This window comes from Alosa alosa, chromosome 8 (assembly GCF_017589495.1).
Source record: "Alosa alosa isolate M-15738 ecotype Scorff River chromosome 8, AALO_Geno_1.1, whole genome shotgun sequence".
Classification (NCBI taxonomy): Eukaryota; Metazoa; Chordata; class Actinopteri; order Clupeiformes; family Clupeidae; genus Alosa; species Alosa alosa.
The window spans coordinates 11967127-11993715 of record NC_063196.1 but is presented as its reverse complement, the minus strand read 5'-3'; the positions used below and the strand labels follow the sequence as shown (position 1 = coordinate 11993715).

The 26589-nt window shown below is 40.0% G+C and overlaps 1 pseudogene; it reads right to left on the bottom strand.

Annotated features, from left to right (window-relative positions):
* Window positions 1-2813: 2813 nt before the first annotated feature.
* LOC125299754 overlaps window positions 2814-26589 on the bottom strand; it is a 28676-nt pseudogene continuing 4900 nt past the window's right edge.

Sequence of the window (26589 nt, the reverse complement as noted above, 5' to 3'; positions counted from 1 at the left end):
CACGTTTGTAAACTTGTTTGTTTGTTGTGTTGTGTTCAAACTTCTCAAAGAAGGCGTGTTTATTATCAGAAAGGAAACATGTATATCATCTGTATTACGTGCGTGTAACAAGATATCAGTTGCTGTTGTGTGCACAAGTGTTAAGGGCTGTTCACACCAGGAACAGTAAAGATAACTATGGTGATAAAAGCTTCCACACTGACCAACGATAGGGAAAGTCTCTCCTCGTGTTGATGAATGTGATGGCTAAAATTTGATGGATTCTGATTGTCTGTCAGCTTTTATCATTCTCAAATCGCTCTGAAAGTGATCCCTAACTATATCGTTCTTCATGTTGTTATAGTTATAGTTTATCTGTGGACATCGTCATTCATATTAGCTAGAATGATAATTATTTTGCCGTTATTGTTATAGTTAGCGTTCTTGGTGTGAACGGCCCTTAAAGATGCCCTGCCACACAATCATTTTTACTTGTATTTTTAAAAATACATTAGGTCCATATGTGTTTGTGCTATGTCGTGAATGTGAAAATGAACAGCTACCTCCTCTGTCAGCTCTAGCCACTGAAAAGAAATAAGCGGAGACATCAGACCAATTGCAATAGCTCTTCAGTTTGACGTGGTTGATAAAATTGAGTTGAGGATCAAATGGCTTCAGTTTATTTTTTGGAACAATACCACAGGCTTTGCAAAAACGTTGCTGCTGAAGCCTGGAGCAGTATAGGCTACCATCGCGGCAGTCTACGACCAGTGCCCAGTCGTAAGTAAAACGTTATTGTCAACTCAAGTAAGTGCTATTGTTGTAAGAAAAATTGAGTACAAACAGACAGAGGCAGGTTTAAAAACATGGTGAAACGTTTATTGGTTAACAATGGTGTTAGAACTACGAGCTCAGAGGCTGCGTCTTCCCTCTGCATTTAAAGCGTAGCCCACCCTCTTTGATTGTGTCAAGAGGAAAGGACTCATCATCAAATGATTAATAGAGTGGTGAAGTCCCGCCCCTTCTACTTCCGGTCCATGGGACCTATCTTTCAAAAAATTATGAACGGGAGTTAATGGAGAGATTACAATTATTTTTTGGTCCAGTTTGAATTGTGCCACAAATTTCACATATGATGTGTGAATTTAAAAGATAATTTTTCACGCTCAAGAAAGTACTGTTGTTCGATGGACTTCAAAAGTTATGTTGGTTTTGTGCGATTCCACTCAGTGGACTACATCTCTCGTCTCGAACGATGTACGTCACCAACGTAATGAAATGATAAGAGCTGTTATGCTAGTTAACGGTTGCATCTTGCTGCCTGCTATGTCACTTAACAGTATGTAATGTACAGTCTATGGACGAATACAACTTACTTAATTAATTAATTAATCCTCTGACTCATGATATTTTCTTCGGCAAGGAAAGCCCAATTAAGACCTGTTGCTGGTATGCTTGTACAATCTAGTGTGGCTGTGAATGAGCTAACGCCACTAGCGACTGATGGGTTTGTAGTCGTTGGAATTACGATCTTTCACAATGTTGTAATTCAATAGTTACGAAAACAAACTGCAAATGTCTTTACATGAAAAATTGTTCTTTAAAATTGACAAACATCATATGGGTAATTCAAGGCACAAGTCAACCGGGACCAGAAAATAATTTCTTTTTCGCCATAGACTGCCGTTCAAATTTTTTTGAAAGATAGGTCCCATGGAGGCAAACGGAAGGGGCGGGACTTCACCACTCTATTGTCGTCATGTGTCCTCATGCGGTTCTCATGCTCGTCTAGTAACAATGGGTCACGTGAGCATTTGATTGACAAAGGTCACAAGAGCAGTTTGGTCGACAAAGGGTTTGGCATAATCAAAGACTAGGGTGATGATTAAAATGAATGTTAAAATACATACAGTCTGGAATTTCTCACTACACTATGTTATACAGGTTTAATAGACTTGCTAGCCTAGCAGGTTTTATGCCTATTTGGACAAGGCTAGCACTCGCAAGCCAAGTTCATGCAATGAAGCTAAAATTAGTTGATAACAGCTACCATCGCGGCAGTCTACGACCAGTGCCCAGTCCGTAAGTAAAAGGTTATTGTAAACTCAAGGAAGTGTTATTAGGTTTAATGCACTTGCTAGCCTAGCAGGTTTTATGCCCATTTGGACAATGCTAGCACTCGCTAGCCAAGCTAAGTTCATGCCAAATTAGTTGATAGCTGTCATGTTATGGACAAAACCGACTAGCTGTTTGCCAATTACAGTCAAGCAACTTAGCTCGTTGAATATTAATGAGAAGTGGCGCAAATCAAGCGGAGTCTTCCTGCAGGCTTTCTATACAGCTAGAATGGCTTTAAACAAGGTAACCAAGGCATGTTTTTCACAAAAAAATGTTACAGAATGTATGGTAGAACTTCAGACATTACCACAAAGTAATGAAATAAGTGTGGCAGGGCACCTTTAATACATGCCGACTCTAGCGTGGAAACAGGAAAGGGAGGCCACACACAGAATTTAAATCATAAGTACATTTATTAAAGAATAAAAATGTTAAAGGAACCATATGTCCCCCCCCCCCCCTACATACACAGCACATTGTCTTCAGGATCTTCTCCAACACACATCCTCTACATACTTACAGCACACTGCCCCCACCAACCCACACACACACTACACACACACACAGTCACTGCTCCACTCCCCTCCCGCCCACACACACATCTTCACTATCATCACTCACATACATCATACATACAGTACTCTGCTTGCAATAGTAAGTCCCTTCACCATACTTGCAGTACACTGCCCCCCCCCCCCCCCTACATACACAGCACATTATTTCATCAGGAAGCTTCTCCAACACACATCCCCAACATACTTACAGCACACTTTCTTATGCAGCCCTTATGCACACCCCTTGACTGTAAAAAATTATCTCACTTCTTTAGTCCACTTCCAAAAAGATCTTGGATATAGTTGCTCCCTCAAAACCATGAGAACTAAATCTTAATCTGAACCTTGGTTGAATGAGATTACTCATGCTGATAGACAAGAATATAGGAGGGGCTGAACACAGGGCTACCCTGCTGTCTTCAGCTAATTTTATATGTGTCACACTTTCTCTTCTAAAGGATTTCATTGGCCAAATTAAATTCCCTCCCAGACTTTGTCCCCCCTAGGCTGTTTAAAGACATTTTTGAGACTTTATAGTTTTAGTTTAGTTTTTTGTCATTCCACAGGCTCAAAGTGTTTCCTTTCAATTTCCACATGGTGGACTGTCTTGCATCAACAACCACATGAGCTGCATCTCTACTGGGTTCATCTTGTGCAGCAGCATGATTTCACGATATACACAGGGGTGCTTTATTTTATTTCTGATGCCAAATGTCAGAAAACCTCTATGGTGTGTGAGGCTCACACCCATTTTCTGCAAGCACAATCCCAAAAAGACATCATCGAGTGGGAACAGCTTCACCTTCTGGGCCGCCACATCCAGGCTCAACATAGTCTGCTGTGACATCAGATATCCACCGCCACTCGGAAAGGGTGGATAGAGCTTACTGGCTGGGTACATCTCAACAGGGACAAAGTACTTTGAGTTTCTGTCTCTGATGGGCAACTCAGGGTCATGGATGTATCCTACAAACAGGTGATTCACAGGTTTGTGGTCTGTCAGGAACTCAACCAGATTCTCTGTGTTTATAAACACGTCATCGTCACCCTTTAACACAAATTGCGTGCTGTTGCACATACGCGAGAACCAACTGAGGAATCCTACTTCCTTCCTGGTCAGGTTCAAGAATTTGTCCACAAAGTCCCACTGCAAGATGTCCCCATAGCGATTGCTCTCCCTCTGCAGCAGTGGCTGAAGGTCGTGACCCTGCACCAGGTCATATGAGCGCCCATCAGGAAGACCAGCTTAACTTCGGCCGACCCTGGATTTTACCTCGTGACCCCAGGTGTTCCGCACTGCAGCACGCATGTCGACATGCATAGCTGTGGACTTCCACGGCCAACAGTAGATAGAGGTCATCCTCACAAGGTGAAGGGGTCAATAGGATTGGGAATGTCCGGCAATGTCTGTAGCGTAAGAATTCCTGGTATGACTGGGGCAGGTGTGATGGAATGACCTCTGTGCTGTCATTGCCAGAGCATGGGGGGGACACTGGTGGTGAGGGAGTGCCACTGTTAAATATGTTGGACAACAGAGGGTGTGTGTGTGTCTGGTGGAAAGGTGATGATTTGGAGTCCAGTGGGACGACCACATAGTGGTACCTCTTGAACATCACACAGCTGAAGAGGAAGGCCACAACACAGACCAAGGCCCTACTCCAGCAGGACTGAACTCTTGTCATCTTCATCTTTATGCTGAGAGGCAAAGCAGATGATCAGGTCAAATGAGAGAGGCAATGACAACAAAACAATTATTTCTAAGTGGCCATTACCATGACATCACATGGATGTGTTAAGCACTACTGTGAAGCAATGCACATCCAGCCGCACATCACCGTGCCCCCAGTCATACATCATTGCTCCCACCATCAGCCTAGCTTAGCAGAGGTGGCCAGATCCAACTAGCTATCTCTCAAAAGTGTCAAAATAACTCCAACATTGTCCTATTTACATGTTGAGACTATTTACAATGTGTACAAATTTCAATCTAAAATGAGACACATGACTTTTCTAAGCATGTACAACTTAGAACTACATTCTAATTCAGGCAAAGCACTGCTAGTTGGGATTTGCTGAAGTAACACCGGATCTTTTCAGGTGCTACGTGCAAATCACTCCACCCAAGTTCTTTGCCTGAATGAGAACATAGAAAATCATGGTCTCATTTTACATTGGTATTTGTAGCCTATGTTGTAAGTATACAAGTCAAAACATGTAAATGTGGAAAATGTTGGAGTTCTTTTATCACGTTTGGGAGCTGAAGGCTAATTGGTTCTGCCCATCTCAATGAGCTATGCTAAGCTAGGCTAACAGTGAGTGCGTCATACTGAGTTACTGCATGCCCAGAGACGAGAAGGATATGCATCATCTTATCTAACTCTGGAGTAGACTCTGAATTAGCTAATTTCCCAAAATGTTGGCGTGTTCCTTTAATTTGTCAAGCAAATGATGGAGTACTATAAGGTTTAAATATTTCTAAGATTGAGGTACGCATATAGTCTGTGTATGATTCGTTCATTTGATTCAATTGAGAATCCAAAATGTAAAAAAATACTTATTTCATTATTTGTTTATGAATGTGATACAAACCTATTACAACAACACTTTGTTTGTCAGACTTTTAGATCAAAAGTAGAACACTGATTTTGAGATTTATTTTTCTGATGAAATTCCTGTGAAATTTAAAATGCAAGGAAGTACAGCAGATTTCAAAGACACAGACATTTTAATAAGACACTGTATTGTAAACTATTGTAATGTTTTTATAATGTACAGTATGTTGTAAATCATTTTGGATTTGGATCTGCCAAGCAACTAAAACCATATCCATTAATAGAATGAAGTTCCACTACTAGAACATTGCATTGGAAGTAGATGGTTCTATAGGATGAAAATAACAAGAATGTGTAGCCCCGCAAAGCCTATCTTGGGATTCATCCACCTTTCAAATCAGTAAGAAATTACAATCAATGATAATACACATATCAGCAACATCCACCTAGTGTGTGAGAGAGAGAAAGTGAGAGAGAGGCTGTGAAGATGTTTGAGTCCTATAATCACTCCTCTGGTATCTAATGGAGAGTGTCTGATCATTTCCTTTGGAGATAGAGTTATATGACCCAAAATGGTAAGAACTAAGTCCTGACAGAGGCAAAGCGTAACTTCTAGAATGGTTTTCCCATGTGACCTTCATTTAATTTAAGATGAACTTTTTACTGTCATAAACATTACCAGGATCTTCTTAATAGTGCTTTTTTGTGGGAGCTTGGGCAACGCATCCTCTATCAATTCATTATGTGAGTGACTTCCAGTTATAGAGAGGCTGAAAAGCAGCATAATAACAATCCTCCTGCAGCTGTGAAATGAAATCCGTAGAAATCTAGTCACAAACATTGCCTGCTGTATGTGTATCTAAAACGTTTGAAGATGCCTAGAAAGGAGAAAAAAACATCTCAAGAAAAACACCAAATAGCAAGACATTTCGCTGGAATCTGACCATGCTGATGATATGGGAGAAATGGGGCAATTCAGGGGATGGAAAAACGAGTCTCAAATAAAAATAGACAATGTATTTTCAATAATAAAAGAAATTACAGATACTGGAACATATATCAGGAACAGAAGACGTCACCCAGATAGCAGACGGGCATTGAAACTATGTAGAATCAACATTACATTGTCAACCATAAATCATTGAATCAATGTCGGATTTCGATGTTGATTTAACATCAGTTTGCACCCTCAGTTAATATTGAAACAATGTTGATTTATTAACTATAGACCAGCGGAATTATAATTGTATTTCAATTAAAATAAATATTGAAACAATGTTGAAATTACAACCAAACTAAAGATCAATGCGATTTCAATGGTATTTCAATTCATATTAAACCGCAGTAAACCACTATAAATCTGGCAAAATATTGGGAAATTCATACCCTGCTTTATCTACAGCCAGGATACATTTGGCTAGGCCTAGGTATGTCTGGTTTAGGCTACACAAGCTTGCATAAATAACCATTGACAACTTGTTATCAGTTTGAAAAGCAAGTGCATTTATTCACTCTTCTTCATTTATAAGTTCCCGTGTGCTGTGCTTCCCTGCCATCTATTCAGTAGGCCTCACGGTTTGCAGTCAGCCTGACCATCCAGTTGAGTGAAGCGGCACCTAACAGAAATAGAAGAAAGATATACAGTGTTAGATAAATATGTTAAACTGAAGGCTACTTACAAGTGAAACTTTAGAATAATCATATTCCGTCTATGTACATCGTAGCCTAACTTACAAACTCATTCATCCTTGAGCAGGGTCGGGACTGGGAACAAAATTCGGCCCTGGCAATTTTCTCCTGGACTGGCCCACTACTGGACCGGCGACCCACACACACACACACACAAAGCCCACCGATACCAAAATCCCCCTGATTCCCCCCATAAATAACAAACACACAGTATCATGCTGTAGCAACACTTCATAAACTGAACCCAAACATTTAGATTTGGACCTATAGGTTATTATATAATCAGTATCGTAATTTCTGTCAACTATGACGATCTCCATGCATGTTCAGTAGCCTATATTTTTCATTTAGTCAAGCAGTGACATGTGGTTTAATCAGTGTTGGGAAAGTTACTTCAAAATCGTAATATATTATGTATTACTTATTCAAAGTAATTCATTACATTATAATATTACTGTCTCTGAATTGTAAGGCATTACACTACTATTGTATTACTTTTACCAAAATGTCTGGAAATATTGCATTTGAAACACATATTACATGTTTCAGAAATACTACCCATCCCTGGGAACAGGCAGATTACATCTTTATAGTTAGCCATATGATGACATACTTAGGTTAATACTGTATTTCATCAGTTAGGGTGAAATACAGCATTAACCAAAATGGCCAGTAGCTGCACTGTGTAGCCTATCTTGACATGTCTTTAAGTTTTGGGTTACAATATACAGGTAGTAGGCTCTCTGTTGATTTTAATGAGTGTTTCAAATGCAAAATAGGCCTAAGCCTAAAATATTAAAAACACAGACATTTCTATCACAATTGACCAGACTTTGACCTTTTGTCTTCTTTAAACAAAATTCTGGCTATGATAGTTCCTTGTATTGCATCATGAGCCATCACTGCACCTATTGCATTCTACTGTAGCCTTAAGCCTAGCTCAGTCATTATGTTGTACCACATCACCCTCCATTAGAAGTGCAATGAGCTACATTAAGCATAATAAACTGCATTTAGAATTCCAAATCCATATTTCTAGATATTTTGGTAAAAGTAACTTAAAAGTAATACAATAGTGTAATGCCTTACAATTCAGAGACAGTAATATTATAATGTAATGAATTACTTTGAAATGACAGTAATAAGTAATACATAATATATTACGATTTTTAGTAACTTGCCCAACACTGATTAAACCACATGTCACTGTTTGACTAAATGAAAAATATAGGCTACTGAACATGCATGGAGATCGTCATAGTTGACAGAAATTACGATTTGTGCCAACATGTTGTAGAAACACAACCACAGCCTTTAGGCCTATTTGGTGCAAATCTTCTACATTGGTTGTAGTCAGCGATTCACATTAACTGTAGGCTATCACCACAAGTGTATACTAAACGTTTTTGCCCAAGTTTGTGTGCCGTCATCACATTTTGCAAAATTAGGCTACCTTAATTTACTAACCTACCAGTTGATACTTTTTACGTGCATCGAGATTGATTGTGCATCTAATGTAACACTTTCGGTGGAGATACTTCCACTTTCCAAGTTCCACTTTCATTGTCGTTTGTGAGCTAAAAGGCTACTATATGGGAAATACTTTGAAGTTCCTTTTGAGTCCAAACATGAATAGGTTTTCTTTAACCTGTGCTACACTTTTCCACCAAGTTGTGCGAAAATTGTAGGTACCGGAGATTTTTTATGTTGACAGACAAACCGCACTACAGTAGCCTACATGGTGCAGTAAATGGAAGCTCTTAAAGAGCGGCGCGTGCAACTTACGTCTATGAAAACAATATATTTATGGAATAAAATTAGACACCTCTGATTGCTGTTTACGGTTAAACTGCGATGATGTGAACACCAGCCAGCGGAGGGCACTTATATAGCCTAGGCTACCATGCATGGACTTCGTGGGCTATATTTCCCCACAAACCAAGCGGCTGCTTGGACAAATCCACTTGAGGGGTGGGGCAGGGGGCGCGATCGTAACACACACTGAACCTGTCATGAAGAGGCCAAAATGATTGACCTGTCACCCCCCAATCCAAATGGATGCAACTGCATTTATAGGCTAAGCCTAGGTCTACATGACGGGCCGCAAATAGGCTAAATAACTTAAAAAAAAAAAAAAACAATCCCGGAGGTCACCGGCCCACATATGGACCGGCCCGGTTGTACAGATTACCAGTCCGAGCCTGTGCTTGAGTCAACTTAGGCTAGCTAGCTGGTAAGTAATGGTTCACGTTAGCCAGCAGCACATCATCTTCAGCCTATCATTTTGACAGTAAAAGTTTAAACTCAACAAACATTTTATGTAAATCATATGAATATAATAAACTCTAACTTACTGACAACTAACGTTAAGGAAGGCCTAATTATAAATCAGACTGCCAAGTAACGTTAACGTTAACATAACATTATGATGAACTGCTAACGTTAACGTAAAACATTCATTTGACCAGCAACGATAACGTAGCTAGCCTAAGTTGACTCAAGCATGAATGAGTTTGTAAGTTAGACAGTAGGCTACGATGTACATAGACTGTAAACATGCCCGAATTTAATGTAGTACAATTTCACATTGAAACATTATCGTTAGATAAATAAATGCTTGCTTACCATTAAGGTGGAGCGGCGAACTTGACAGAGAGCTGAACACGGTTGGTCTGACTGAACCGTTGCTCAAAATGATCTCCCGCCGGACAGTTCAAACGTCGTCGCGCGGTCAACTAAAAATCCACTACTTTTCAATGACCACGTCAAAATTTCCCAGTAAACCATACATCCATGACTTTTTAATATATTTTACTGAACTATGTATCGATGCTCTATCGATTATGGCAATATAAACTATAAACCAATGTTGTTTCGATGTCTCTCTATCTATGCTCATGAACTGTCGGGGTTTTGTCAGGATTGTAATGCTGATTCAATGTCTATTTACCATTGAGATTTCAATCTCAACCAAAATGATGATTTGGATGGAAAATCAACATCATATCAATGTCACCTTGCTATCTGGGCAACTTTCGTTCAACTTCAAAATCGTTCATCTTTACCAAGGGAACCCTTCTCAGATAATAATAAATAATTAAAAGTGCCTTTAATGACACCCAAGGTCACTTACAAAAATAATTAATATAATATTAAAATAAAAAATATCAACTTATGCAGTCAAATCAAGAGAAATCCAGAGTTTGGGGGCAGTGTGACAGAACGTTCATTTTTGGTGTATGTAGACTAGAGATGCGCGGATGGGCTATTATTTCAACCGTAACTGCATAGCAAAACTTATCATCCATCCATCCGCACCAACGTTTTTTGACCAATTTTCAAAACCGCACCCGCCCGCCATCCGCTGTTTTTTTTTATGGGTGATGCTGCGCTGCTGACGTGAGGCTAGAAAGCTCTTGCCTGTTCTAGAAAGACTGATTCAATGCAGCAAATATATTAAAATGATAAAGTCCTACATTGGCTATGTTGTAGCCTATCCCCAGAATATCAGCAGCAAACTCAGTCTCTGTCTCGCAAAACAGTCTCCAAATAAAACGCACATCGGCCTGTAACCTACAATTTTATCATTTTAATAAAAAATGCAATTTGGTACGTAATTTCAACATGCTGCTATTTTGCCTACTAATTAATGCCTATTGTACTTTATTTTTTGCAAAAAAGAAAGAAATCCTTAATAAATCAACAAGTCATTCACATTATAGGCTACTTTATGCACTGCCATGTCAGGGTGGCACTATGACAAGCCTGCTCTGAAGACTCCCATTCATTTTGACTGCATGGGAAGAGAGCGCGTCTTTTTCAGACCGACAGCGCAATTCATTTTATAGCAGCAGGCCGATCGGTCAAACTATGGCGCCTCGATATTAAAGACAGGTCAAAGACAGGTTAAAGTCAGGGACATCCTTTTCCACTTTCAAAAAACTCCTGAAGACCCAGCTCTTTAGAGAACATCTAGCCTACTCTCATAGCAACACTTACAACAAGTCTTACTGATCCTAGCACTCACCAGCCGTTTTAAACTGACAAGTAACTGTTAAAAACAGCACTCACCGACGCACTTATTCTTACTGTACTCTAATGTTTTTTTTTTATTTATTTTTTATTTTTTTAAACTGTCCTAAAATTGTGAGAATTGTTCTAAAACTTACTGTTCACCATTTTGTTAGTCGCTTTGGTTAAAAAGCGTCAGCCAAATGTAATGTACACTCTTAAAAGTGCTGGGTTATTATTTTAACTAAAGCACTGGGTTAATGACATTTTTACTTTTTATTGGGTTATCATAACCCATGCTGGGTTATTGTTAAGACCCAGGTGCTGGGTTAGTGGCTGAGAGCACAAAAAATCATGTAATGCACCCAGTGCCTGGGTAATTTTAACCCTGTCATTGGTCATTATAATATAGTCTACCAGTTGGATTGACAATCGCAAAGACATGAAGACAACAGTCTTGTACCCCTGGAACAGTGTTCTAGAATATTTGATTGCAACCGTTGGTCCTCCACATCAAGCGACAAGCCGGCAGTGAAAGCTCGAAGGTATGTTGAACTTGTGTAAAATCCGTATGCCACAATTTATATGATGATATATGATATGATATTTGGTAGAATGCATAGACTAATCCGGTGTAAGCTAACTTTTTGAAGATCGTAACGTTATATTAAGGTTAACATTAACGGTGACGTTAACGTTGCTACACAAGCTATTTTTCAAGCTATTTGGTTATGTTAGCTGCTAACGTTAGCTGCTAACTTGCATACTGTAGGCCAACTGGCTAACTTAGGATAACACATAAGTAAACTCATTGTAGAAGTGTTTTTAATCAGATACTGTATTCTATGACGTCTGTTGTGGTTAGAAAGTGCTTTAACGGGATGTGTTTTCAGCAGTTAGGTAGGTAGAAGCTAGCTAGTTAGCGTTAACGTTAGCTTGCCACTTCGCTGGCCATTGCAGGGAGTCATCATAGCAGAGGTGAAGTTCGACACTTCTTTTGAATCTGAGGGACTAGAGGTGACTACATATTTGGCATTTACGTTCAATTTAAACAGAACAGAAACAGTAAAGCGGAACTTCAAGCGTAACTCTGCCAAAATGCAGCCTAGGGTGTTTTTGGGAATGTACCTGAATCAAACTTTAGTTTAAAACCATAATTACGTCCATTTTTAAGCTTCTATGAGTTGTCGTTTTCGGGTGGGGTGGCCTTTTGAATGCACTACTATTTTGATACATGATCGTGTCAAAATCTGTATTTTTAAAACACTAAGAAGGCTCAACACAACTTGAAACTTTGATCGAAGTATTATCAGTGTCTATACACATGAACTCGAGCATTGAGAACATTGTTCGTGTACACATAGTTTACTAAAATGAAAGGGTTTGTTTTTAAAATAGCGCTAGCGATTTGATGCGATCATGTATAAAAGTAGTAGTGCTCCTATCATCAAAAGGCCATTTCACCTGAAAACGACAATGCAAGCTTAGAAGTGGCGCTTCGGACGTAATTTTGCTTTTATGACATCCTCTACATTCACATGGCACAGTAGCCTAGATCACAATCTACATATTTGTCATATAATGTATTGATAACAAGGTCCTCAAATTGTCTATAAACTAATGCTCCGTACATGATTATCTGTTCCACAGGCAATGTTCAGCCCCACTCATATTCCAGATCCTGCCCAGTTTACAGCTGCAACACAGGTACACAGTAAAACCTTGACCATCATCACCCTAGCATCTATAATTTGGTTCTTAGCTGAAGTTCACTTTGGTTTCAGTCATGTGAAGTGGGAACACAATATATGAGCAGATATATCTAACTAGCCTACTATTCAAACATTGCCTTACATACTGAAATCCACTGCTTCATCAATCCCTTATTTAATCAAATATATCCCTGTTTTTTCCCTACATTTACTATGTGTGTCTGTTTCATAGCCATGCACAGTTACTCCCAACAGCAGCAATTGTTTTTTACTGGATGTATTGTACAGCTCAGCTGTGCTGTTGCCGTTTTCGTTGCTGTGCTGCTCAATAATGGAATAATAACCATAATTTAGGTCAAAATTGAAATCACAATTATTTAGCCTAAACCAGGAGTTCTCAACATTTTCTATCCCATGGCCCACCTAGACATACTTGTAACAAAACAGGGCCTGGTAAATAGCCTATTGTTAACATACTGTATGTGAATGTTAGCCTCTTATATTGACCTGGGTTAAGATGAGTTGCATGTGTGGCAATTACTCAGCCCACTGACTTTAGATAAACTTGACGTACTGTTCACTCCAATAATTTAGTTTTTCTTTATTTTCTAATGACACCGGATAATGACGAAGGACTGTTACAGCGACCTCCACACCACCCTCTTCCAGAGCTCCTTCAGAAGACTAACGATAGTAAGATATTTTACATGTAATGTATGTTATCATTTCATAGTGACAACTGTTAATTGGCAGAAGGAAGCCAAATATGAAGGGCTGGGCTCTCCTGAACGTAAGCTATTTAGCATGCAGATGGAGAACACACTGACACAGGCACACACACACAAAATACACAGCACAGTCCTATTCAAAATGGAGAATGACAAAAATTACAGAAAAAGTTTGAGAACCACAGGTGTGGGGTCACTCGTTTAGCTCTGTTAGTTGGACCTGGGTGATGCTGTTATTTGTGTAACGGGCCCTTTTTCTGTATTTCCTAGTGGCACAAGATGATTGGCAACAAGAGACACCCAGTGATGAGCTCTCCTGAATGTGAATTAATTAACACGCAGACACAGAACAGAGTCTGTAAAGCAACTTTGTAAGCAATTAAAGCTGTGTCACTCACAGACACTCATTTCGGTTACATTACCTGTACAGTCTAGTCTGTTCTCCTGCAATCAAACTAGCTGTCTTAGTCTAAAACTACATACAGTCAAGTTAGTTTGACCCGAGAGCATGGTGGCTAGCTAGCAGGTATCTTTATATTAAAGACAATGTTTCTACTACTAGGCTGATAGAGATTCCACTTGGTAGTCACAAGAGTAGCTGGCTGCCTGTTTCAGTTTTAATTTTGGGTAGGAAGAAAAGTCTCTCTCTCTCTCTCATAGGCTAGGCTGTGCAGAGTCCAAAAAGGCTGCCCTCATTCATACGTCATTCTGACTGAATCCGATATGATCTGACACTGATTACCTAAAATAATCATTAATCTTTGTCTTAACCTTTTTAATCTTTGTGTTTCAAGTGTCCCATCTGTCCCGTCCAGACCTTCCACACAGGATCCCTCAAAGTAAGACATATTTTAGTGTATGATGTGTTTCATGTGTCTATACTTTTTACTCTGTGTTATGGTAGGCTAGAGGCTGAGAGAGGGTAGTCACTAGAGTAGCTGGCTGCCTGTTTCGGACAAGACTCATTTCATCCATTGTATTTTTGTTAACACCTATATTTTTTCTGTTTTCCACAGGTCAAAGATTTCCCAGATCAGCTCCTGCAGGATGCACAGGTATTTTGGACAAGTTCTCTCCACTGTTGTCACTGCACTACTGTATTATGAGCATTGCTAGTTAATTGTTTTTTTTTTTTTTTTTTTTGTAAAATGTTTTTTAGATTTTAGTAAAATTGTTGTTCAAAATGAAATGAAACAATGTTTGAATGAAATGAAACAGTGTTTTTTACTTTTGTACTGTAGCCCATTTGTGGCAATCAATAAAAAATATAAAAATTAATATAATGTATTCTCCTATGTCTATTTCAGCTGATTTTTTCAGCCCTATTTCACCTTGATGTACATAAGTAAAATAAAGTAAAGAAATATGTTTTTGGAAATCCATAAGCAAAAAAACAGAACACCCAATAGTGGGTCAAATATATAACCCAACAGAGAGGTAAATATGAACCAGTAATGGACTGGTAGGTCATATCCATTTTTCTGGGTTATTTTGACCCATCATGTTAGTAAGAATGACCCATAGTTGGTTTGATAAAAGTAACCCAATTTAGAGTTAAAGTCACCAACCCAATGGATTATGTTATTTTAACCCAACATGAGGTCGGTCCAATAGTGACCCAGGTACCTGGGCTAGGAATAACCCAATTTGGGTTGTTTCCAACCCAGCATTTTTAAGAGTGTAATGTAATGTAATGTAAAGAAACGCCGACTCTATTCATTCCGAAAGTCCACCGCACAACAGTGCAACGTGCATGCTCACATTTTTAGTAACAACCATCAAACTTGCTTGCTTGCCTTACACATCTAAGTTTTCCGACTATCTTACCTTCTTTTTCCCGAAGTGGATGTTATTGAGCTTGTAGAAGTTTAACTCTTACGTTCTCATCTCGCACTGCCATTGCCCGATGCCATTTCTGAGTCATATCACTCCATAATCTGTCTCTCTTTTAAATGCCTATTCCCTGAATGGTATCGGTCAACTTGCACTGTAGCCTATTCTACTTTCCTATTGCAAACTGTAGAGGAAAAAATGCTGCTACGATAGGCTATACTTAATTTACACTTTTTGTTACCTTAAGTGTGTGTGCGTGCGTGAGAGGGGTTGCTCAGTGAAACATCGGAATACACCACCTCCGCAACACCATCTCTGATAGTAGCCTAGGCCTAAACAAAGCAGCATGCATAGATAAGCAACTAGGCAAATTACTGCCTGAGGAAAATTTGACTATTTCAAAGTGTGCTCGTTTTCGGATGTAGGTAACACAATTTAACAATGTATAGACTATCATTTTAGATATTTACAGATCAGGGACTTTATTTCCAAGACATTTTCAAAAGAAGATATGATGGTGGGCAGAGACCTCATTGACATTTTTCAAAAGGCCTACGAAGATGTAGCATACCAAAAAATGATCTCAATTGTGTGTAACTCTTCAGGCCTTATCAGGTGATCATACATTGTCAATTAAAGCCAGATGGGGAAAAAGTAACCTGACCCTAGCCAGATGAATCACACTCACATCCATCTGGGACCTCTTCCATTGAGAGTGATTTCTCCAACTAACTTTATGGTTTAGCCAATCAGGACGCAGGGTGGGAGTTTCATAGATGTGACATAGCGTAGAAGCGACTGTGAGTCTGTTATTAGCGCGCCACGGGTTGGCTTCGGCGTGAGTGGTTGAAGTAGCACGTCAATAGATGACGGACAAGTGGCTTATTCAATCATATGCAAGCATTTTTTGATTAGGCCCAGCCTTCTGAAGCAACACTTCAATGGATCGGTTCCAGATGGATGAGTGGAGCTAGGCGGAGCGAAATTCATCTGGCTATTGCCAGGTTAGGGAAAAAGAGGGTAATTTAACAATAACACAGGAGGAATGGGAGGGAATTTGCAGAGAGCAGTGGACGACTACAAATTCACCCTCTTGGAGAGTCTGGAAATATATGGTACGTTTTTTTGTACTCCTGCTCAAAAGGTCAAATACTCTGATCAAACTGACTGTTGGAGATCTTGTGGATGCGTTGTGGCAGATCACTTCCACATCTTTTGGGATTGTCCCTCTGTGGCTCCATTTTGGACCAAAGTTCATGATGGCTTAGAATCAGCACTTGGACTAAGAATCAACTATGATTTTAAAGCAATGTATCTTGGTGATTTTGAGGAGCTTCACTGTACAAGAGGAGTTGAGTATTTGTTGAGAATACTATTAGTGGCAGCGAAAAAGGCTTTAAAGGGGTGGTAAGACTGTTTTTAGGGCTAACACATACCGATGACTTGCGCTAGCCTAGCACCTGCAAACTCTGCAATTAAAAGGACTGGATGAAACGTGTTGAAAGCGGTCTCCACTGATAAATATCACAGTTGCTAACTTGAAAATGAGGTCCTATGTCCAAAATCCTGAACCACCCCTTTAACAAGAAAATGGCTTCAAAACCACCCTCCAACAGTGAATGAATGGATCGATGTGGTTTATAATATAACATGGAAACCTTGCGAGGCCAAACACACATTTCATGAAAACTGGTTGTTGTGGCTTTCCTATGTAGGCCGATCAAAGGCCTGATTTTGTGTAGTGTGGGTTCTGATACACTGGGGGCAGCTGTTCCCCCATTTGGTGCAAATCTAATAATTTAAATGGTAGCTTATAATTAGGCCTATTTGAAGTAAACAGAACTTTTGTCTAAATGGACTCCCTGGTTTATTACTCTATATCGTTTTGTAAGTTATTTTGCTTTTTTGTTTTGTTTTTCTCCTTTACTGTATACGTACATTGTGACCAAGAACAACTTTGGTTATGTATGTGATCCAACTTGAAAATTGAAATTACAAAAAAAAAAAGCTTACCTTATCTAATTAATTAGTTCTCCTTACAATGTCACCTTGTCCTTACTCTGACGGTTTCTGTTCAAATTAATTAGTCAATTATTATTAGGGCTATTTTAATGTAGCCTAGGCTTTATGACTATGTGAAATTGTTTATTTTGATGATAATGTTCATTGTTAGCGTCTGACAAGAGGCTAAACATGAAAAAACTGAGGCCTGAGCAGGCTGCTGCACTATAGACCCATTTACATCCGACGTCAGCAAATATTTGCGCGCGCATTTTGGCAACAGAAGTCGTGTTATTTTCCAGCAGTTCTGATTGAGGAAGAGGAGGTAGCAACCAGTTAGTAGGTATTCACAAACTGTATAAGGCATCAACATGTCAGGTTGTTGCGTAATGCGGTTGTACTAACCGCTATTCAACCAGTGGACTTAAGTTTTATAGGATTCCGACAGGACCACGACCATTTCAGAGCAACCGGAATGCGTCTGTGGCTGCAAACTATTAAGCGTGTGGACTGGAATGAGGACATCATCAAAAATGCTTGTGTTCGCGGCCCACTTTATATCAGGTAAGGTTATCTATCTAGATAGGCTACTCTTTAATATTACAGGAAAGCCTTGTTTACATTTATGATTGTATGATGTAGAATAATAATAAAATGCAGCTTAAATTGGATAGACTGGAGTTAGATTTAGCTAGTAGTAGCTGCTAGCTTGCTATGCAGCTTAAAAGTTTGATAGCTTGCTAGCTAAACAGACGTGTTTGTGTTTTATTTTTGCAGGCGAGATGTCATTGGACTCTAGTAGTCCTGATTTTGTGCCATCTGTGTTTACATACACAAAACAAAGCCAGAACCCAGGTGCAAAGATGGACAGGTAGGATTAGAGTTGCCCTCCTCGGCCGTTTTTTGTATTGTTTGTTTTCCCCTAAGCCATACCTGTCAACCCTGTGACTTAACCTCGAATTCCCTTCAGTTAACTGATGTGTCCAAAGTAGAAACGCTAGATAATCTTCCAATCTTTTGCTTTGTTCATGGTGCATTCACCGATTGATTTGGCGACTTCTGGATTAGCGAAAACATTTGACACGTAACGTTAGATCTAGCTTTGCTGCTCCACCTCGTTTAGGTGCTGCATTTTGTTTTTAATAAGCTTACAGCTGCTGTTTTGAGACATGTGGCTGAGTCTACCTGTATATTTCTGCTGTTACTGTAGGTACCATAGGAAAAGGAGGAGAGAAGACGGACCTAGTACAGCAGCAAACCAACGTGCTCCTTCTGAAACTCCAGAACCTCCAGAACAAGAATGCAGCATGGATCATTGTCCTGGTATGAATATATTAATTATCATCTTACAATTAACTGATTGATTGTCACAGTTCCCACCCTCACTGAAAGAGTCAGTTTGCTCGTTGTGTGTGTGTGTGTGTGTGTGTGTGAGCGTGCGCGTGCTCCTGCAAGGCCCACTGTCCCCTGGATGGGTTAAATGCAGAGGAGAAATCTCTCCCTGGGATCAATAATGTATCTTCTTTTTTCCACCGACCAATTACTCTTTCTACATGGATCCTCACACGAGAAAGTTGTCTAGTTCTGTCCACTTCCTGTGCAGAAAGCTGCTTCTTTCCTTTTTTGAAATGAGGGATAATGAGGGTTGCACCATAGGCCGCAAGCTCGTCTCTGATGAAAATCAATAATGTATCTTCTTTTCTGTCATGTTTGGAAAATTCATTGTGTGGAACTGTGAAATACCCTGGATTGTGAACTTGTTTTCATTGGTTACCGCACATGTTAATTTTTCATTTTTCTATATTAAAGCTGAAGAGGACATCCCAGTTCCAAGAGAATATGATGATCTGAACCTGAAATACTGTCAACTTCAGGAGGACTATGTCAACCTGCGACAGGAATTGGAGACACTACGAGCAGAAAATGTAAAGCTGAAAGAGGATCTACACAAATCTACATTCTCCTACACCACTGTTAAATGCAACATTACACAATTGCTTTTTCTCACAGGACTGACCTCTGTGGTCTTTGAGTGGCTGATTACCAAAATAATGGGCAGCGTAGAGAGAATTCACAACAAACTTACAGTAGAGGACCACCTATTGATTATATTAAGGTTGGGCCTATGCAATACTGACTTGGCTTATAGATTTCAGGTATCAAAAACCACCATATCAAATATTTTGCGGAGCTGGGTCCCTGCTATGGCCTTCATCCTCAAGCCAGTCATTAAATGGCCAAGTAAGGGTGCAATACTGAAAAATATGCCAAAAATATTCAAGCGCAACTTTAAAAGATGCAGGTGCATAATAGATTGCACCGAAATTTTCATAGCTAGACCTAGTAGCCTGACTGCCAGGGCCCAGACATGGTCAAACTATAAACACAACAACACCATTAAATATTTGATCGCCATCAGTCCAGCTGGTGCAATTTCATTTCTGTCTCCTGGGTGGGGAGGAAGGGTCTCAGACAAGCAGATCACTAATGAGTCAGGTTTCCTAAAACTTTTGGATCCTAGGGATGAGGTTTTAGCTGACAGAGGATTTCTCATCAGAGACGAGCTTGCGGCCTATGGTGCAACCCTCACGTATCCCTCATTTCACAAAAAGGAAAGAAGCAGCTTTCTGCACAGGAAGTGGACACAGCTAGACAACTTTCCCGTGTAAGGATCCATGTAGAAAGAGTAATTGGTCGGTGGAAAAACTTTAAGATTTTGCAGACAGTTATTCCAGTGTCGCAGGTTAACATACTAGATGATGTTGTTATTGTATGTGGTGCCCTCACAAACCTCTGTAAGAGTGTTGTTCCCAAATGAGTTACACATAAACATGTATGACATGTAAAGGGATTTTACTTTTTGTAAAACATGTATTTAGGCTTACTGTTACAGTTCTTCTCTGTTACTTAATGAATTTTAATAAACCTCCCCACATTGGCTGATACTGGTGTGTGTAATGGTCCTTCCCCTCCACCCAGATTATCTCAACAATTCCGAGTGTAGTTTAACTTTTTTATTTGTAATGTTGTTACTAATGAGTTTCATTCCATTTTCATTTCATTAAACAATAACAACATGGATAGTAGGAGTATGTACAATATATTATAATCAAACTGGTTTTGTATGTTGTAAACAATAATAATTTTAGGTCTAAATTATATCTATTGATACATACATTGAATTAAAGAGTACAACTTTTAAATATCTTGTTGCACTGAAGTGCATAGACACAGCAGTCAATAACACAAACATTTACACAATGGGATCTTTAATCTATATATATGATCTGGAATAGTTATTACTGTAGATAGTCAGTACATCATTTAACTTTTATCTAACTTCAAAAACAAAAGAAAAACATTCCATAACCAACATCTAACACCATATATGGTCTTTTATCACAATACATCATATTGCCCACTCGTACATGAAGGCATTCAAGCCTCTACCCTCACACATTTCCTACACAACCATGTTGCTCGCTTCCTTTTTATTTGTGCACAACTGTAGTGAATGTGGTTGTTGCATTTTGCACAGATTATCATTTTACCAAAATCTGGTCTTTCACAGTATTCACAGGCTCTCTGTGACACCAAGACAGGATCATGTCTTCTTGTTAGTAATTCAGGCAACACATTTGAGATAAAGAAGTCATGTGCTTTTGGCAAAGCCTCCTGGAGAAACTCTTCATTTCTTATGATGCGTTGCACAATGAACTTCTCCTTCGTCCACAACACAAAGTCACAATAGCTTACATCACAGACAAAGATGTGAAGTTGAGTTTGATAATAGTATGTGTGGGAATGTTTCAACGAAAATGACTTGTCCAGACAAAACTGCTTGTCTTCTGTACATCCTTGAAGGCTATTCCTATATTTTTAGGGACACTTTATCTCTACCACCCCTTTGCCACAGCAGGAACATCTTACAATCCCATCTGGCGATGATCCAAGGTGTGGCTCAGAAGGTTGTACTACTAAGCCACATGAGCTGATGCTGAAATCTGGATGGCTTTGGGACATAAATGCAGTGTAGGCTTGTCTTGCTGTTTCCTCCATGTTTTGACCCCAGAGCACAGATGGGACATTTAACTCTGTTTTGTTGTACTGCATTATATCATTTAGGTATGTTTTGCTTATCTTGTCAGTTGTGGTTGCATGGTGAAGTTTGGTGCTTGTGATCCGACCAGCCCTATAGGTGTGCCACTCATTTGACTTTGACTGTTGCCGTGTCACAAATTCCAGTTTCTCACATTGCTGAGGTTGTAGTGTAGTTTTTAGTTTAAGAAATGTATCTTCACATTTCACCTGCATGTCCTGTGGTGAGAGCTCCCTTAGTGTTGCATCCCATAAAGCTGTCAAGGGCTCAGGTAAGTCTGGATGTTCCTCTGAATCAGTGTCAGATGATGCTGTGTCCGTGTCACTGTTTTCAAGGCTTGTCAGCACTGCAGCACCTGGGTCCACATCCCAAGCAGTTCCCGAATGTCATCATCTGTCAACACTGACAATAGAGCAACAAAAAAGACACAATCAGTGTGCTTCATAAAAATATTTCTAAAAACCAGACCAGTTAAGATGTAGATAACAATCTAATTTCTAGAATCAGTAATCTGAAGACATTCAAACTAACATAATAGTGAAACTATTCAAACTGAGTGTGTTAATGAAAAAAATCAGCCATGTTGGTCTGTCAGCCTGTTCATTTTGCATTATCAACACCTTTCTCAGGCTATTATTGTGTCAAAACACTGAAAAGAAATCCGAGAATTAATTAAACGCACAATGGCAAAAGGAAACTTATCTAGGCTCTGTCAACTATTATACACTACATTCCTCTGGGTGTGATACTATTCTTCCTAGTAGATGTTGAAGCTGCTGAAAGTTGCCTGCCTAGCCTTTTTGGTTTCTGGAAGCAGATATCCCTCAATGGAGCCGGTGTGACTTCTTTCCTGCTGACATCTTTCCACATGCACACTCCAGAAGTAACCAACCTTCTTTCTCTCTGTCCTTCCCATCCTACCATATAACTCAACTTTGAATAATATTGCAGCTGCATGGCTGCAGCATGACCCAAGCCTGAAATTTCACAAAAACATACAGTAGGCTAATAAACATACATTCTGATCCATAATGTTATGACCAGGGCTTGAAAGTAACACTCAAACAGATCTCAACTCTGGCTATGAGGTAGGTACACATCTAACTTACTAGATGGTTATAAACATCTAACTTACTAGACATATGACTACCGGTAAGTATCCTAAACGTAATCAGGTTATAACTGAATGATATTGGTTGCTGACATGTTGAACCCTGTTGTCTGTGTTCATGAAAATGTTAGTTTCAAACCCTGGTTGTTCATAGCAAAAATAAGATAGCTCTACGCAACTGTTGGCGTTTACTCGAGTCGTTAAATCGAAAATTAAAACGTCAACAGTGTCTTAGAGCTATCTTATTTTTGCTATTTAAAACATGTTCCTGCAATCTACCTGCACCTAACCAGCTTCGTGGATCTTGGTATCACCTGGTTATTTCATCTTTGCATAACAACTAGATCAAAGAGCTCTCGATGCTTTCCCAAAACCATAGCAACAGCAACTTATATGCTATGTTATGCTACCTGTTAGCAACTTAGTTGGAAATTGCATTAACCAACAACGTTGCTGACTTAAGTTTGTTAATATAGGCTAGTTCATCTATGTTTTTTGGGAAACGCACCTCTGAACTGTTATCTAAAAGTCTACAACACCAAATAATAATACTACTTACCCTGCCATACAGGTGCAATTAGCTGTGAGGACGTAGGTTTCTCGTTTGTTGATTATAACCCAAGCATCGTACATCATTGTCTTGTGTCCTTGTCGTTGACTAGGGAGAACTTCTGCTCTTAAAACACAAAACTCTGAGTCTATGTCATGGTATTTGACATCCTGTACATGTCCACAGACAACGTATTCATAAGCATCCAGTGACTTATAGGCTCGTAATTTCTCTCTGGTGTACACACTTGGTTTCTCAATTAAATAGGTATATATATCCGGCCACTGTATATTTGGCCACTTTCTAACATCTTCAACCCATGTATTAATAGAAGACGGATCTGTAAGTCGGACACCATTTGTTAAAGTTAACTTGTTAAAGTAACATTCGCGATCTTTAGCTGATAATCCCCTTGCATAGCTTGACAAGCTGTGTATCTCCTCCATACTTCTGTTGCCAAAATGCGCGCGCAAACGTTCTACGTCATCATTGTGTACAAACAGAAAACGGGTCTATTGATGCTAATCTACTAACACAGAGACAACATTTTGACATCAGAACTTCTGCCAACCAGAAAGACCAGTCGAACTTGGTTTGTGTGATGTCATCAGATTAGATTCTACTCTGTGGCGATCAGGCATGCTGGAATGCAGCGTGGGTACATTGATTTCTTATGGCGCCTGGAAATACATGGAGAGGAACTCGTTGAACAAGATCGTGCGATGACTACAGTGCCATTGTTTCGCAAAAAATAATAGAATGTAGTATTAAACGCTTTTCGTAATGTTTTTGACACGTTAACAGTCACTGGTACACTCCCCTCCCGCCCACACACACATCTTCATCACTCACATACATCATACATACAGTACTCTGCTTGCAATAGTAAGTCCCTTCACCATACTTGCAGTACACTGCCCCCCCGCCCTCTCCCCTACATACACAGCACATTATTTCATCAGGAAGCTTCTCCAACACACATCCCCAACATACTGACAGCACTTACTCTCCCCCCCCCAAATACACAGCACATTGTCTCATGAGGAAGCTTCTCCAACACACATATTGCACACTGCCCTCTCCCCACAAACACAGCACACTATCCCATCTCCCCTGTCATCCCCCCAACACACACACCAAGACCCCTGGTGTTGGGTTAGCCCCTTGAGCCGTGGATCTGCCCAAGGTTTCTTCCTTGGTAAGGGAGTTTTCCTTGCCCTGTTGCCTTTTGGTGCTCCTTTGTTGGTGCCCCCCATTCCAATCCTCCCCCACCTTTCTTATGCAGCCCTTGCCACTTAATCTACTAAACCCCTCTTCTACTGCACTTTTTACCCCCCCCCCCCAACTTTGCACAAATCGGCTGACACCAGACATAATTTCACTGCATTTCTTACTTCCAGTAACTATATGCATGTGACAATAAACGTCCTTGTATCCTTGATCTTTAGCTGATAATCCCCTTCCATAGCTTGACAAGCTGTGTATCTCCTCCATACTTCTGTTGCCAAAATGCGCGCGCAAACGTTCTACTACTACTCAGAGCCATAGAGAGAAAGAGTTGCGACACTCTTTGATGTCACTGCAGTGCAGTCACGTGGTTCGTGTAAACCGCTATAGTTCCAAAACATATGCTGGCTGTCATGTTCTTCTATGGGACAGACAGCAGCGATTGCGTTATTTAACGGTAAATATATATATATAAACATACACCCTACTACTTTTCCAGCTGTTATTGCATGATTACATATTTGTTAATGTCAGTTTTGCATTTTGAGAGGCAGGGTGACAACGAAAAAAGCTGTATATTACTTAGATACGCTTTTACATTTTGAGGGAAAAGCTTATGTTCATGTTCGCATGGACAGAAGTACAGGCTAGAACGGCTCTAACTTAAGTTTTCTTTTCCATATCATTCATGTGATGACCGATGTCTCATGATTTTCATTTTATCGCAACTGGGCTGTATTATTGATTACCGTTATTTTGCTTATAAATTCCGATTCAGCCATTAGCTTACCTTCGTGGTAGCGTCTGCCGTGGTCCATTCAGCATTCGCCTAGCAGCTAGCTCACTTCTGATAAGTGGTCACCCCCCGACCACAACGTGAAACATGATCATGTTAAGACTAAGAATATAATTTTAAGATTAAGCCATTCACATATTATCAAAAGCATTATGCTTATATGTTTGGGTCTATAGGTAAGTGTAGAGCTATTAAGATTTTCTCTACGGCTCTGGGTTAATGCACAGAGTAAGAGTAAGGTTGGCTGCAGAGAGAGTGATAGAGAACAGTGACAGGCGACACTCCCATTGGACTCTGTTGTACCTTTTTGCTTTTTTGAGAAAGAACAGTCCATTCAGCATTTACACCCACTTCTTCTGATGAGGCAGGAGTTGACCACACAACCATGATAATTTTAATACTAAGCCATGCACAAAGAATCAAATATATTAAAGAATAACAACTCATTAAGCTTGGATGAATGAATCAAATATTGTTTAATAAAAAATATTGAGTGAGACAACAAGATGTGTGTGTGTGTGTAAATGTGTGTATCTAACTGGAAAAACAAGAACAAAGTGAAGGAACAGGGAGGAATATTATAAGTGATTAATACATTAAAAAAAATCCTCCACATACATCAGGCATACATTCATCAACAACATTACAACATTCATAATAAAGGTACCTGGCATAAGATAAAAATGAACAGTGTGGAACAAAAAAAATGGGAACAAGCGTGAACAAGGAACAAGCATGAATAATATCAACAAACATACGTACAGTGGCCACAACAACGATACTGGCGGTCCAGCAAGATCTGTTGAGACAGGGGCACAAATATATTCTAACAAGCCAGTTCACTCAGGATTGCCTAGAAAATACTTTCTCTTGCATACATCAGACTCACACCTGTGGAGTTCCACTATGCACTATGGCCAGTCACTGTAGGGCAGTTCCTCTCGACAACGCATACTAACATCCTCTTCATCTGTGTCCTGGACACTAAAAAGCAGATAAAGCGAAATAGGGCAACAATAGATTCAACAATGGACACTGCAGGTAACACTATATAAGCCTCCAGCACCAGCCACCATTACCAGCAGCAGCAGCCACCAGCAGCAACAGCAGTAGTAGCCGCCACCACCACCAGCAGTCGCTACCAGCAACAGCCACCACCAGCAGCAGCCGCCACCAGCAACAGTCGCCACCAGCAGTAGCAGCTACCAGGAGCAGCCGCGAACCAACAGCCGCCACCAGCAGTAGCAGCTACCAGCAGCAGCCGCCACCACCAGCAGCAACAGCCACCATTACCTGCGGTAAGCTACCAGGAGCCGCGGCCACCATTACCAGCAGCAGCCGCCACCAGCCATCACCATCCTTCGCCAACACCAGCCAGCTCAAGCAGTCATCGCGGTCGTAAGCCTCCAGCAGCAGCCGCCTGCAGCAGCAGTGTTTGGGAAACAAATTAGTCACACTACTGTCTGAGTAATAAACATTTTAAAGCTCATTATGGCTTATGATAATTTTTTTGTGTAAAATAATTTGTATTCCTACATGCAATCCAACAGCCCTTTCAAGGGTGTAATTAAACAAACCTTATTTCTACTAGCATCCGATACACAGTACTCAGCTGACTAGCTAACACCG